We start from the raw sequence: 15,179 nt of genomic DNA on the forward strand, positions 1-15,179 counted from the left end.
GACAAAGAGAATCCCAAGCAGACTCTGTGCTGAGCACCGAGCCTGGCCGGGGGCTCGATCTCATGACCCTGAGATCATGACCTGAACCAAAATCAAGAGTTGGAGGCTTAATCAACTGAGCCACCCAGATGCCCCCAAAAGAAAAGTCTTAAGTGTGCTGTACAATAGAACTTTCTGTGGCAATGGAAATGTTCTATATCTGTGTTGTCAAGTCTGATAGCCACTAACTAATCCTATGTGGCTTTAATTTTTTATTAATTTAATTTAAATTAATTTAAATTTAGATACCCACATATGGTCTTGGGCTACCTTATCAAATAAGACAGGTCTAAAACTCAGTGTCTGAAGGTTTCCTCTTAAGAAAAATATCCAAAATAAGTAGTAAGAAGGACATGAAATAGATAAGAGCAGTAGGGAGGAGCTGCAGCAGCCAGGCAGCCCAGCTTCCTGAAGGCTCTGCACAGGCCTCAGCCCCGCAGGTGCAGGCACTGGGCACTCGCCCACCCCCCTCACGATATCCAAGAGGAAGGTCAGCTCCTGCGAGGGGGCAGCGAAAGAGGAGCCCAAGAGAAGGTTTTTGTGGTTGTCAGCTAAACCTGCTCTTGCAAAAGTGGAAACGAAGCCAAAAAAGGCAGCAGGAGAGGGTAAATCTTCAGACAAAAAAGTGCAAACAAAGGGGAAAAGGGGAGCAAAGGGAAGACAGGCTGAAGTGGCTAACCAAGAAATGAAAGAAGACTTACCTGCAGAAAATAGAGAAACTAAAAATGAGGAGAGTCCAGCCTCTCATGAAACAGGGAGAAAGAAGCCATCTGATTAATATCATATACCATGTCTTGTCAGTGGTCCCTGTCTCCCTTCTTGTACAATCCCGAGAAATATTTTTATCAACTATTTCATAAATGGAAGTTTTTTAGTAGCTCTAGAGACATTTTTAAGAAAGAGGGAATCCCACCTCATCCCATTTTTTAAGTGTAAATTTTTTTTATAAGAGGTGAAATCATTTGTTGTTGTTTTTTTGTTTTGTTTTGTTTTGGTACAACCAGAGAATAGTGAAATATTGAATATGGGAGGCTTTGATAGTCTTGTGTGTCAGCTCAACATTCCATAGATGGGGTAGTTTTTATATCCTGCAATACCAAGCATACTAAATGGCAGTTTGGAGTCAGTCGGGCACTTAATACGTCTTGAACATTTTAAATTACTTCTATTTCCATGTCGCTTTTGGTAGACTTGTTTCCTAAAGAAAACCACTCCTTGATCTTGGCTCTCCCTGTCAGAATTTTCTGCACTCTGTAACATCTTGGTCTGGTAGTCCAGTTTTCCTAGTAACTTGTTAATGTGCTGTGCGAGATTGAAAATTTGAGTATGTAGTGTATATGATATTAAATTGTGAATTAATGGGATTTAACAGTATAGTAGTGTATCAACATTTGAAGATATTTGCACTTGACATACTGTTAAGGAAAATTTGCCTTCAAATTTTAAGCTGGAAGGTCACTGGAATAAATAAGTTTTAGAAAAGAATCACAACTACATGATTTTTTAGATTTTCAGTATGTACATTAAGAATTGTGTACAAACTGAAATGTCTGTACTGATCCTTAGATGTGTGTACTAATCCTTAGAACAATCAATAAAAACACAATTATGAAAGAAAAAAATAATAAATTGGAAAATAGACAACAAGTAGAGAAAAACTCTAAATCCAAATTCTTTGTCATTTAAAAGATCAGTAAAATTGATTAGATAGAGAGAGAGCACTTATTACCAAGAACCAGAGTAAAAGAGGTGTTATCAATCCTACCGACATTACAAAATTAATAAGAATATTAGGAACAACTTTATGCCACAAAAATTCCACAACTTAGATGAACTCTACAAATTCTTTGAAAAACGGACACCTGGGGGCACCTGGGTGGCTCAGTGGGTTAAGCGTCTCCTTTTGGCTCAGGTCCTGGTCCCAGGGTTCTGGGATCAAGCCCAACATCAGGCTCCCTGGTCAGCAGGGAGTCTGTTTCTCCCTCTTCCTCTGCCCCTCCCCCTGCTTGTGCTCTCTCTATCTCTCCCTCTCCCAAATAAATAAATAAATCTATTTTAAAAAAATAAATAAACTGACACCTGATGAGACAGAAAATCTGAATAGCCCTATGTCTATAAAAAAAATTCTAATTCAGTGTCAAAAACCTTCCCACAGGGGGCGCCTGGGTGGCACAGCGGTTAAAGCGTCTGCCTTCGGCTCAGGGCGTGATCCCGGCGTTACGGGATCGAGCCCCATATCAGGCTCTTCCACTATGAGCCTGCTTCTTCCTTTCCCACTCCCCCTGCTTGTGTTCCCTCTCTCGTTGGCTGTCTCTATCTCTGTCAAATAAATAAATAAAATCTTTAAAAAAAAAAACAACAAAAAAAAAAACCTTCCCACAAACAATTTGGAGCTCTCAGTGTTGGTAGGAATGTAAAATGATATAACCACTTTGGAAAGCTCTAGCTTTATTTATTTATTTATTTATATATATATATATATGTAGGCTCCATCCATGCCCATTGTAGAGCCCAACATTGGGCTTGAACGCATGACCCTGAGATCAAGACCTGAGTTGAAATCAAGAGTCAGACACTTAACTGCCACCCAGGCACCCCTCTAGCATTTCTTATAAAACTAAATATGTCCTTATTTGACTCAGCAATTCTACTCACAGTTATTTACACAAGAGAAATTGAAATCTATGTTGACAAACACTTATAAAGCCTATGTGTCCCCATCAGTAGGAAAATGGATACAGAAACAGTGGTATACAATGGACTGCTACTTAGCAATATCAAGGAGAAAATTACTAATACATGCAACATGTATGAAACTAAAAAACTGAGTGAAAGAAGCTTTCCACAAAAAGTGTTTAGTATTTAGTATTTGGTTCCATTTGTATGAAATTCTAGAATAGTTGAAACTAATCTATGGTGTGGGGAAAAATCAAAACAGTGGTTCCTTATGGCAGAGTGGGATTTTTTTAACTCAGGTATATATATTTATATAAACTCAGTGTGTATACGTTTAAGATTTGGGCACTTCATTGAATATAAATTTTACCTCAAGAGAAAAAAAATGAATATTGAACTGTAGTTAATGATATACATGCTGAATTATTTAGAGGAAGTAGAATGATATCTGTAGTTTACTTTGAAATACATCAAAAAGATTAAATGGATTAATGAATGAATACAAGAATGAATATGTGTATAGATATGTGATAAAGTAAGTACAGTCAAGTAAATGTTAATGGTAGAATCTAGGTGGCCTTAAACATACTTTGTTGTGTATGTGAAATTTTTCATAACAAAATGTTGGGGAGAAAGAGTGAGGAAGAAGTTTGCTTCTAATACCATGCATACAGAATTACTGCAGTGCAGTGAATTGAACCTTTATTGGATCTGCCTTTATAGACAAGAAAAACATATTATGATCACATTTGTTCTGATTTTTTTCAAGCACTGCAGATAAGCAAAGGACCATGGAATAATTAACTAATTAATATGAATCAAGCATTTTCCCTGTTCTCTGGAAACTTGGAATCTGATGAAGGATATAAAACAAACCAACCAATAATAGAGTGCAGAATATGATACATTCTCTAGTAGAGATAGGGACAAGTTGGTGTGGTTGTTCAGGAGAACGAGAGCATATTTATGTCGGAGGAACCATGGAGTCTGCATAGAGGAGGGGATATACTGAATACCAATGGACAGAGGGCCTCAAAAGAGGAGGTGGTATCCCAGGTGCAGAAAGGAGCCTGTGCAGGTGTTTGGAGAGTGTGGAATAAAGGTAGAAAGGTGAGACCAGGGCCTTGAAAACCAGGTTTGGATTTTATTCAGTAGATAGGTGGGAGACATTGTGTCTTTGCACAAGGCCAGGAGACGGATGCTTTAACGTAGACGTTAATTAGTGGTACGTAGAAATGCGGGAAGTCCAAATGGGAGCCCCGACCCACTCCTCACTGTAAGGCTTTATTCCAGTCATGTGCTCCCTTGGAGGGGTGCCCAGGCCCCGGCTTCAATTTGAAGGAATTAGATTAGAGGATCTCAAGGCCCTTCCAGTTCCAACATTCTGTGATCTTATGGCCGCCTGAAGAAGTCGTTGCTCAAACAGAGTAAATATTTCCTCTTGCAATATTATTGTACTCTATTAGCCAACTCTTTCTTCATCAAGTCTGGATTGTACTGTTAGATATATTACAAATCCCATATTCAAGTGTCAAAGCTCTGAGCTGTTGCTGGGTGATAATGCTGCTTTTTACAGTCTTAACATTTCAAGCTGTTGAACTTTCACATTCTGAAAAAATCACTGATGGTGATGTTAAGCCAGATGGGGGTTATAGGGGAAAACTTACAACACATTGTGGAAATCTGGGAGTTCTACATCTGTCACAGATGAGTCTGAATAATCTGAATTTGAAATGAGACTCTTCACAGAATGCTGATAGCATTCTGGTAATTCCTGGGTGCAAGGAAATGGAATCTTAAAACTGTGTGGAACAACACAGTTTCTTTGGATGAAAAGAGTATCTTTTACCACGTGAGTTTTTATTAATGGTTTTGTTATTATATCTGATATGTTCTGATCTTTGGTCCCAAAGATCAAAGTCCCAAACGATATATCGAACCATTGGGTGTACGATGAAAAATTAACTTTCCATCCTAAGCATCCAGGTCCAGGGTGGACGCCTGCTGTGTCAAGTGTGAAGGAAAGATAGTGGAGATATTGTTACTTCCAGACCACTGGGTCCAAGTGTTTGATGTGGGGAAAGAAATGATAGGCTGAAAAAGTTGTATGGTGTGGGAACACAAACTCCTTGGGAGGAAGAACAGAAAGAAAGGTAGCCCGGAGCACTTCCATAGTAAATTTGCCGTGGCTGTGGTGGTTTGCTGGCTGGCTTAGCCCCAGTTCGAAAGACTCAGGCTTGATGCTTACGGAGTGCTAGTTATACAGAGAGCTGAGCTGCAGAGAAAACATATCTCTTAGCATCCATTCACTTTTCATCTTATTAGGGAGAGAAACCATATCCCAACCTCATCAGAACACCAGGACGCCATCTCCGGGTGTCTCAGATATCTGTGCTCTGTGAACTTGGCAGAGATGGTCTTTCACAGGGAGGGTCTTCTCTCAGGGATCCCCAGTGAGAGGGATCTCAGATCAGAGCCGCTTCAAAGGAGTAAGGGATGTGCCTATAGACCCAGGCCCCAATTAAGGGGGGGTGGTCTTTTTCTTTTGCTGGGAAATGAGGAGTGCCACATCAGAGGCTCTTCCATTTTAAAAGTATTTCACTGAAATGTCTGCTTTCTGGCTGTTAGCAAACAGCGTGTTTTGAAGCCAGATATCCTGTCCAAGTAGTAATAACTTCTGTCACTAATACACTTTCCCCTTTCTTCAGTTTGTTTATAAGGATTTTTCTTGTGGTTATAAAAGAAACTGTAGAAATCATAGAAAACATCAGAAGTGTAAAGATGAAGAAGTCATCCATAATACCACAACTTACAGGTGTTAATCATTGTTAGCTTTTTAATTTTTCTTCTTGCCTTTTGGATTTCTCTTATATATGTGTATGTGTAATGTCATAAGGGGATCATGGAAAATATAACACATGGATAGCTTAATATGTCAGCTATTTTCACATGAGAGTTTTTCCCAAATTATAAAAACCCTTAGAGAATATCATATTAAATTACTACAGAATATTCATTTTCTTCTGTGGACATAGCATCACTTTTTAAAATAGTCCCTCACTGTTAGACATTTAGATTGTTTCCAATGTTCTCTTGTAAAAGCAGCAATATCCTTGGTTTCAGGAGACATACTTCTGTGTCTGGAGAAGGAAGAGAAATGATTCAGGTTTGCTAGGGTGCCTGTTGCCCCTGACTGAGCCCTTTCAGGGCTTTTGTCTGGCTTTCTGCGAATGCTGGGTCCAGACTGAAGGAACAGAGAGGGAGTCTTCCCTCTAATGATGGCAGGGCCCACTCTATATCTGTGCTGCCCTTCCCAGGGGACAAGCAGGCTCTGGGAATGGGAGACCATCTCAGTGGACAACCTCCCCTTTCCCAGTAGCCCTGGTAAGCCCAAGGACCTAACCCTTCCTCACTCTCTTTTGCTCAGAAAGAAGGACACCTTTTTCTGGGTTCCCACTCGCTGTGGTCATAGATACTAAAACAGAGGAGCTTCAAGTGGCTTGGAGCATACTTGGCCTCATGATAATAGTAGTAACAGTAGCTAATATTTATTGGGTATCTGCTCTGATGTGTCAAGTGCTTTACATACGGCATCTAATTTGCAGACCCCTTGTCCTGAGAGCGAGAGGTAGTGCTGCCCGCTACCTTGTGGATAACAAGCAAGGTAGGCTCTGGATTTATACAGGCAGTGCTTGGAGTCCAGCCCCACCATTTACCAGCAGCTCTGTGAGTAGGCAGGTATATCAGTCAGGAATGCATTCAGCTGTAAAACTCAAAAAAACCCAGCGGAGAGTGGCTTAAATAAGTAAGTAGTTATTTCTCAGACACAATGAGAATTCTGGAAGGAGCCAGTGCAGGGCTCACACAGTGTCATTAGGGACTCAGTCTCTTACCTTCCTACCTATACTCTCCCTGGCATGTGGCTTTCCTCCTATGGTGGCAGATGCCTGCTGTATCTGAGGCAGGAAGAAGCAGTAGAGTAGAAATCAGGGCCAATCCCTACATCAGGAAAGCAAGAAGCTCTTTCCTAAATGCTCAGCTTATGTCTGATTGGCCAGAAGTCCATGTGGCCACTTAGGTGTAAGGGGTTCTGTGGGAGAAGTTTCAGCTGCACGCACTGTCGTCCCTAAAGGGATCAGGGTTCTGTTGGAAAGGGAGGCAAGGGAATGTTTGATGGGTGAGCAGCCATCAGTGGCTGTATCAGCAAGTCATTTAATATCTTGGAAGCTCAGTTGTTCCTCTGGTAATAATTCCTTCCTATTGTAATCAATCTTTTTCAGCCTCTAAGAGGTGTGCCCAGTTTGTTAGGGTATGTTAGGAGCTCCTTGGGCACACCCTCAGGGACAAGGGGAAACTCAGGCCTGGGTCCCAGCCACAGCCCCCCCCCCCCCATTCACCCAGGGTCTCTGTACTTCCCAGCAGGCCTGTTAACACTTCATCATTCAGGATGTATCAGGAACTCTAAGTACCCACTGTCAGGCCATCACTTTAGCACTAGGCATCCAGGACTCCTTACCCTGGGGATTCTTCCAGGCATGCAAAACTGGGCTCTTTGCTACTTCTTTCTCTTGTTTCTACTGCTCTCTCTACTGTGTCACCCCAGCTGCTGTCTGCTGCTACTGCTGTGTCTCACAGACCCCCAAAGAGATTATGTCTTGGGTCAAACAGTCACCACTCATGAGGAGTATCACAGTCAGGCAGAGTCTTATACCAGGCCACCCTGGTGGTCCCCAGTCACCCTTTAGCCACGGGACACACTGTGTCTTCTTTCCTCAACAGACACCTGTGGCTGTGGCAGGTGCTAATGGATCCCAGGTCCTCTTCGATATTCCGAGTCTCAGGCACATAGCTCTGCACAACTGTAGGAACGGGGTTACCATGCACCTTGGGAGTTGCGTTCCAGGAAACTCCGTTCCCCTGAAGTCGAGCAACAAGGAGGTACAGGCCCCATGTGGGCCTCTCTGGGCTCTGAGGGTGAAATGCCAGAGCCAGGCAAGGATGCCTGGCTTGTTTAAGACTTTGAGACAGGGGAGGAGGGCGATGATTCCTGTTACCTGGCCATTGGAGAGCCACGTACCTGCCTGGGCCACTGGGGTACTAACACCAGGGCGGAGTGGAGAGTGTGGGTTCTCTGAAGAGAGGGAGGAGAGGTCTTGGGAAAAGGCTGCTGGTCAGATTGCTGGCATTCCTGAGGACGACCTTGTTTGAAAGGGAGGCTGCTATTAGCTGCACCCTCCATCGCAAGCCGCCCAGAGGTGAGAGGCAGTTATCAGGACAAATGAGGGAATGTGTGTGCACATACTTTGAAATGATGACTCACTCCAGAGGCCTCCTTGTTGCTGTTATTACAGCTGCTGCTGGTGCCGCAAAACAGCTTTGAACCCTGAGGTGTGAGGCTGCCTGGAGGTAGGGGCAGGGAACCGGGGAGGGTTGCCTGGCAGCCCGGGACGTGAGAGCCTGTGGTCAGCGAGCGGGGAAGGAGCCTGCAGGATGGATGAATGAGGCTCTCTCTTCTCAGTAGCGGCTGTAGGGTATTTGTTTGATTTCTGGTGCAGATAGAGAGCAGATGTGGGTCCTGAGGGTCAAATGCCAAAGCCAAGCAAGGATGCCCTTGTTGGTGCGAGGCTGTCCAGGCAAACAGTCAGTGGAGGGTGTAGCTCACCTCCACCAGATCCTGTCTGTGCACCATGGAACGGCTTCATAGCAACCCAGGCACCAGCTCAGAGTCTCTTGGGACAGAAGCCCCGTTGTCCCTTTTCTGCTGTCTACCCTGCATCTGTCCTCTTCTGCTGAGAAGCTGCGACGGGTCAGGGCACCGCCACTGCTGGGCAGAGTTACTGCCAAGTTCATGCAGTCGTTTCCGGCTGGTGCCAGGTCCACCAGCCAGCTTCCCGCGGCCGCTGCCACTGGGTGACTGGTTCATAGAAGTGGCACATGTGTGAGCTGTAATAGTGTAAGCAGAAAGTAATTGGGTGGCACTCCCTCCGTCACCAGATCCCTACCACACGCTCGCTGGCTCCTGGACTTCTCCTTCAGCCTGTCCAGGGCAGGAGAGCCGTACAGTAAATCTCCTGAGAATGAACAATTCTGTGGAATAAAGTTGGCTCCGTGGGCTGGCTGCCTGTCAGACTGCCTGCAGAACGGCCCTTTACTAAAACTCTGAACTTGATTATGTGACATTTTCATTTTAATCAGAGAGAAAAGCCAGATTGCTTAGCAGAGCCAAGCTGGTTATGGCACTAATTCCCTTTGGGGGGAGTCCTCACTGGGCCCCTTTTTAGACACCCAGGAGAAGAAGGAGAGGCACACACTATCAAGCTTTAGAGGCCACTCCAGCAGGTGGAAAACCCAGGGTACTTATTCTCACCCACACTGAGAAAGAACTTCACAGTGTGAAGAGCTATGCCGAGGGAGAGCTGGCTCACCCTAGTGCTGACCCACTGGAACAGAGATGGGATTAGGGGGAGCGCATCAGGGGTGAGAGGTCCCCTTCCAGTCCCTCGCCAGAGCAGTGCTCCACCCCAGACCCTGAGACAAGGCACGAGGAAAAGCACAGCTCACCCTTGTCTGGGCATTCAGCCCTCAGCTCTCTGCTCAGCCCCCTTTTCATGGAGAAAACATGTCTGGCCTTCCCACATTCCAGGATACATCTCCCTGCTGCGTCATGCAGACCTGGTCCAAATCTCTGCCACTTCCTTCTCCACATTCTCTGTTCTGGGAAAGTGGTTTTTCTGCCCATCCTTGCATCTTGACTGCAATATCTCAACAGCCTTCTAACGAGGCTTCCTGCCTCTGGGTCTCATCACCGTCATCATCATCATCCTGTACATATTTCTAGCATAAATAATTGCCAAAGCATGATGCAGTCTAATTACTCCTCTGTTTGGAAGCTCTCGGTGCCTCCTCACTGCCTACAAGAGATAGAAGATGGGAGAACCTTCCTTTGGGATTTGGTCCCCACTTGCCACTCTGAGTCTTACTATATTTTGTTCTGCCCACAGCTCCAAACACAGACACCCAGGAAACATTGAGAGATGGAATGAATGAATATAAAAATTAGGAAGCCAAACAAGAGTTCTCTGGTGTTTTTAATTTTATATTGAGGTATCATGCTAATATATGTATGAGATTAATCATCGATAATCTTTTCATGGTTTTCTTGAGCTAAGTCTCTTATCCAAAGAATTGGGAAGCTTATTTTATAAATAGAGCAAGGTTTATAGAATGTCTGAGGAAATTGAGGGTCAAATAACATTTTGATCTTTTATTTTGAATTTGTAGCTCAGACAGTGCCTCTAAAAAGGATTTTGATAATTTGCTCTTTTTTTAGCCAGCCACTTCTCTAGTCAAATTTTAAAAGGCTTAGAAGAACATGTGATTTTTAAAATATCCTGGAGGACTTTTCCAGGCCTGGGCAGTTCATGGGTCAATGCACAGCTATTTCTGTATGTAAGTGGAGTGGGAGGGTGCTCTGTCAGTTCACTGAAGGTTGGGGGCCTGTTTGTCTGTACGGGAGGTTGGACGGAGGGACTTCCTTCTTCCCCTCTTGTGCCACAGCCAAGCTTCACTACAGAACTACAGACATGTGCTCACCCATTTGTGTTTTCATGCCTGTGCCTGCTGCAAGGTATTTTCTTCCAAGCTGGTCCCTTTAAACTGTGGGGACCCTGACTCCTGTGTCAAAGGTGTAGCACACAGGTGTGAACAAAGTAGTCATTTGGGGAGTAGTGCCAAGGTCGTGTAGACTGAACCACTTGGGGGTGAGGGGGTAGCTTTGGAATACACAATCCCTAAATGAGACATAAATAGTTTCCAGCTGATATGATTATTTTTCAAGGTTTGAGCCATGCTTATAGGAAAAGGAATCCTCGGGTCAAATGGAGAGTGAGGAGTGTGGACTGGCACCCAGGGATTGAGTTCCCAGCCCAACTCTGCAATTCATCCATTGATTTTCTAGCCCAGGACTTTCCCTGGGAGTTACAGTACCTTTCACGTTAAAGGGTTGGGTCAGTTTGTTCTTATGCTGGGTGTTCTCTTCTTGCCCCTCCAGATCTTCCCTCCAGCCTTCTCCACCCTGCCCTGTGCTCTGGAATCTGACCAGTAGGGACTATATGAATGGGCTCCCTTGCTTCCTGGCCCCCTGTTGCATTCTTTACCCTGTAAGGAAAATCAATAGGATTGGGGGGTGGGGAGTGGAGGAGGAGTGGGACCAAAATATTGATTCTCTTGGCTCCTCCTTTTATCTGGGCTCCTGGCAGGCAGCCCTCTCACAGGGCACTCTGTCTCAAGGTTCCAGTAGCCTCTCCTCCCTCACCCCTTTGGTCCTAAAGCTGTAACTGTGGCACTGTTACTGGTCCCGGAACACTGCACTGTGGTTCCCCTAGTCCCTGCCCACCCCTTATAAATGGCCCCTTTATTAAACTCTCCTCAAATTACCCAATTTGAGAGTGCCATCTGTTTCCTGCCAGAACCCTGACGGATATGGTTCCTAAGATCTTTTCCAGCTCCGAAAAAAAGATGCCTGCAAGCAGGGGAGGAGCTGGCCCTTTGGGGCTCCCATTTTTCACTCATGCCTCCCTTCATGGTTCACCGGGATCAGGAGAGGGAGGGACTGGTAGAAACATGATCTCTAGGGCACAGAGTCACTAGGATAAGAATCACCCGTGCTTTGGTAGGCATAGACTGTTAGAACCCTGATTTTTAAAGAGTACACGGGTGTGCTCTCCCACTGTGGTAGTGGGGACTTTCCCCACCTTTCCCCAAGGGTGGCTCACACCAACCAAGGCAGGACTGTCCCTCCTACCCCTTGCTGCATCTGTGACTTTGAGCAAGTGACTTCACCCTTTGAGCCTCAGCACCTTCCCTCCTAACCTGGAGTTGGTAATGCCTACCTTGGCCCGCACACGATTGTTAGGAGGTGCAAAGGAAGAAGTCTGTGGGAAACTGCTTTGATGAACAGCTAGTTCAGGACTAAAGAGGATTGTAGTCATAAACAGCTTTTATTGTGGTAGGGGTCACAGGCAGGGCACAGAGCCCAGTGGGACATTACCCCTGCTCCCGTCCTAGCTAGAAACCCGCCTCCATTCACTTTGTCCTGCTATGTGCACTTGCTGAGACATACGTGGCTCCCAGAGTGTCAATTTCAGGATCAAAGTGTGACCTCAGAGATACCAGATTACAGAATCAAGTCATCAAACAACAGCAGCCGCTTTCTGACATTTCTGGAATTCAGATCCTGGCCTTGAGAGTCTTAGGTGACCACTTATGGCCCTTCCAAAAGCAGCTGCTTCAAAATAGTTGAAGAGAGGATAAAGGAATTGAGTATATTTTATTTATACATTTTTAATTATCAAAGTTATCACAGGGAATTCTTGGCATATAAGAAAAATACATGCTTGTAGACTACATGTTTCAAGTGCAATTTTTTTCTTTAAAAAATTATAAAGGGGCTTAAAGAATTGTCATATTCGCTTGGTACTGTTGATACTATGTTAGGTCATAGGCATACAGCCCTCATGTTTAAACAAGTGGCAGAGCTGGGGAAGGAGGGAGGGGTTAGAGAGATGGCAGGCTGGGAGTCCATGGCATTCAGTGCCCTGGTGGGTACACACCTCACTGTATTTATTACCCAGCAGCTCAGTACTATGCACAGAACAATGTGCGTGAATGGCAAGAGCATAGTACATAGGGGAAAAAGAAGAATGAGATGCATAAACTAGTATTTCTATAAGTTAAAAATAGGTGCACATTGCACATTTTGTAAGCACTGTTGTGGACATAAGGATACACCTCAGGCACATTAGGAAATCTCTCTGTGGGGTGAGGAGAATGGAAATGGGCTGTAGACATGAAAGGAAAAAAAATGCATATATACATAAATACAGGGCTTTTGCCTAGACAGCGTTAATCAGGAACTGTTGCATATGGTAAATGCAGCCCTCTGCTCCTGAGCTACAAGACAAACAAAAAGAAGTCCTCGGTTTTTCTTTTTCTTTTAGGTTTTAAAAGAAACCTAAAAAGGGTTTTACTCTTAGGTTTGAATGGTTTTCCCCCATAGCCCTCAATGTAGCCCCTGAACCACAGCAGTTAGTGGAACAAAAGTAACCTTTGTAGGGTCAGAACACAAACACAGCACAAAAGCTGTGTAGAAACCACACGAAGGAAAGGATGCTGGGAGCCGCCCCCCAGCCTCACTTCTGGAAACTCACCACCTGGTAGTGCCCGCCAAGCGGGCCAGTGTCCATCGCAGCAAGCAAGACTATTCCAAATGTGGTTCTCTTTTGTTTAAAAAAAAAAAAAAAGAAATGCCTAAGGGAAAAGTGGAAGATATGGCAAATGCCTGTCAACTTATCAGAAGAGCCTTCCTAAAATATTTGGAGCAAGGCATCCTCTTTCCTCTTTTTGATGTATTTACCTTTAGTTTCTTCTGGTTTGTTTTTTTTGTTTGTTTTTTTTTTTTGTTTTTTTTTTTTGCAAAAGTGGTAGCCCATGTCCACGTATTCCCATTTTACATAAATTACATTTTACATCCTTATCCCAGTTATCTTTCCTTAATATTGCATTTAACAGTATTTTTCCATTTTGCTACATAAACTCTGTCACCATCATTTTTAATGGCTGTGTAATACTTTATTGATTGAATATACCAACACTTATTAGAATGACATTTAGCTGCTTTCCACTTATCCCCCACATATAAGTAATGTAGAAAATGCTGCATGTAACCTCTTCATATTTTAAATTAGTCCCTTAGGATAGACTCAGGAAATGGAATTACTGGGTGAGGAAGTGTACAAAAAGCATCCGTACTCTTGGTACAAATTACTAAATTGCTTTCCAAAGGGATAGTAGCAATTTACAGTTACAACAGTAGTACCTTCTTATAACAACGTGGTGTTTAAAAGTTCTTAATTGCCAATTTAATAGCTCACATGCATTGATTTTATTTTTGTGTTTCTTTGATTAATGAAGAGGTTGAAATTTTTCCAAGTTTGAAATTAGTATTTCTGTTTATATTACTATTCGGGTGGTCTTGGACTTTTAATTTGTATGCAGCCTTTACCCAATGTTTAGTTTTTGTCATAATTCTGCAACTGTTTTATATTTTCCCTTTAAAATGTTTAACCATTTTTATATAAAGTGGTTTTCTTTAAAGAAACTGATACTGATTCATTGGTGTTTTTGCTTTATTTTGTTAGCCAAATAGAAATCAAGATACTGTTAGTTAAATTTGAGAAAGAAATTTTGCAGCATGGCATAATGAAAAATGCACTGAATTGAGGGTTTCGTAGGCAGACAAAACGAGGTTCCAGTCCCCGACTGTGATGTCCTGGCTGCACAGATCACTCAAGCTCTCTGAGCCTCCCTGTCTTCGTTTATGCCATGGAAATTATGACCCACCTTCCACCCGTGGGACTGGCTCGGGTCATGAACAAGCACCGGTGTGGTGGATGCTCAGTAAACAGGGATCCTTTTCCTTGCCTTCCAGATTCTGGGGCGGAGCAGACTGTTGAGGGTGGCTGAGTGGCTGGTTAGGAGCTCACCCAGAGGTGAGTCTGTGGCGTGCCCAACCCTGCCCTGGGGCCGGCTGTTTCCTTCCAGGCAGGAGGCCCAGGGACACAGGGCTGGGGCTGTGCTTCTCACCGGTGGCTCTGAACAGTGGGGTGGTTGTTCTGGCATATCTGGTTACCAGCTTCCTGTTTTTCCTGGTGTAGCGGTATTCTCTCAGGCAGCAGCAAGGGGGAGAGGAATAGTCCTGGATGGGTAGCCGGAGTTCTCTAACTTCTCCTTCAGGAAAGCCTGGCCCTTCCCACCAGGGGCTCAGTGATCATGATCATGGGGCCATGTGACCTTGACCAGGGCTTGACACCAAGTCCCATGTGTGGGGAGGGAATGAAGGAAGGAACAGAACGGCAAGTCACCATTGCTTGGAATTCAGGACTGTGGTCCCAGGAACTAATGCCAATGTATTTCAAATGTTTGCTGATTAAACATTAAACTTTCATTTCCTACAAAGTAAATGTACCACACATTCCCATTCTCTTCATTATTCTGGGAAGAGTGGTTAAGTTATGAACAGGATTTAAATCCCAGGCCCACTTATTAGCTACGTGACTTCGAGCAAGTGTCTTACCCTCTCTGTGCTTCAGTGTCCCCATCTGTAAAATGGGAGACTAATAGTGACTACTTCATAGGGTTGCTATGGAGATTAAATGAGGTAGTGTGAATAAAGTATTAGCACAATTCTAGACCACATAGAGTGACCGTACAATAGTTTGCATAAGGCCCTAAAATTTTACTTGCGGAATTCCCTTTGAATCTATGGTTCTCAGAGGCTGGACTGCATTCTTCTCTTCAGAGATCTGGAAATTCAGTGTAAAGGTAATTTGATGAAATTTCTCAGTCATTTGAAGTAGATAGTATTTGTGAAAAATGCATCAAGAATATAGCAGATATATTCCTAA

At 43.9% G+C, this 15,179-nt stretch overlaps 1 protein-coding gene and 1 pseudogene across 3 annotated transcripts in view; both read left to right on the forward strand.

Annotated features, from left to right (window-relative positions):
- Nucleotides 1–15,179, forward strand: part of CTDSPL (CTD small phosphatase like) — a 116,819-nt gene that overhangs the window by 37,063 nt on the left and 64,577 nt on the right. The window lies entirely within an intron of this gene.
- On the forward strand, nucleotides 183–14,197 carry LOC123792766 (non-histone chromosomal protein HMG-14 pseudogene; annotated as a pseudogene).

Source organism: Ursus americanus, chromosome 20 (assembly GCF_024610735.1).
Source record: "Ursus americanus isolate L20-20 chromosome 20, mUrsAme1.1.p, whole genome shotgun sequence".
In the NCBI taxonomy this organism is placed as follows: Eukaryota; Metazoa; Chordata; class Mammalia; order Carnivora; family Ursidae; genus Ursus; species Ursus americanus.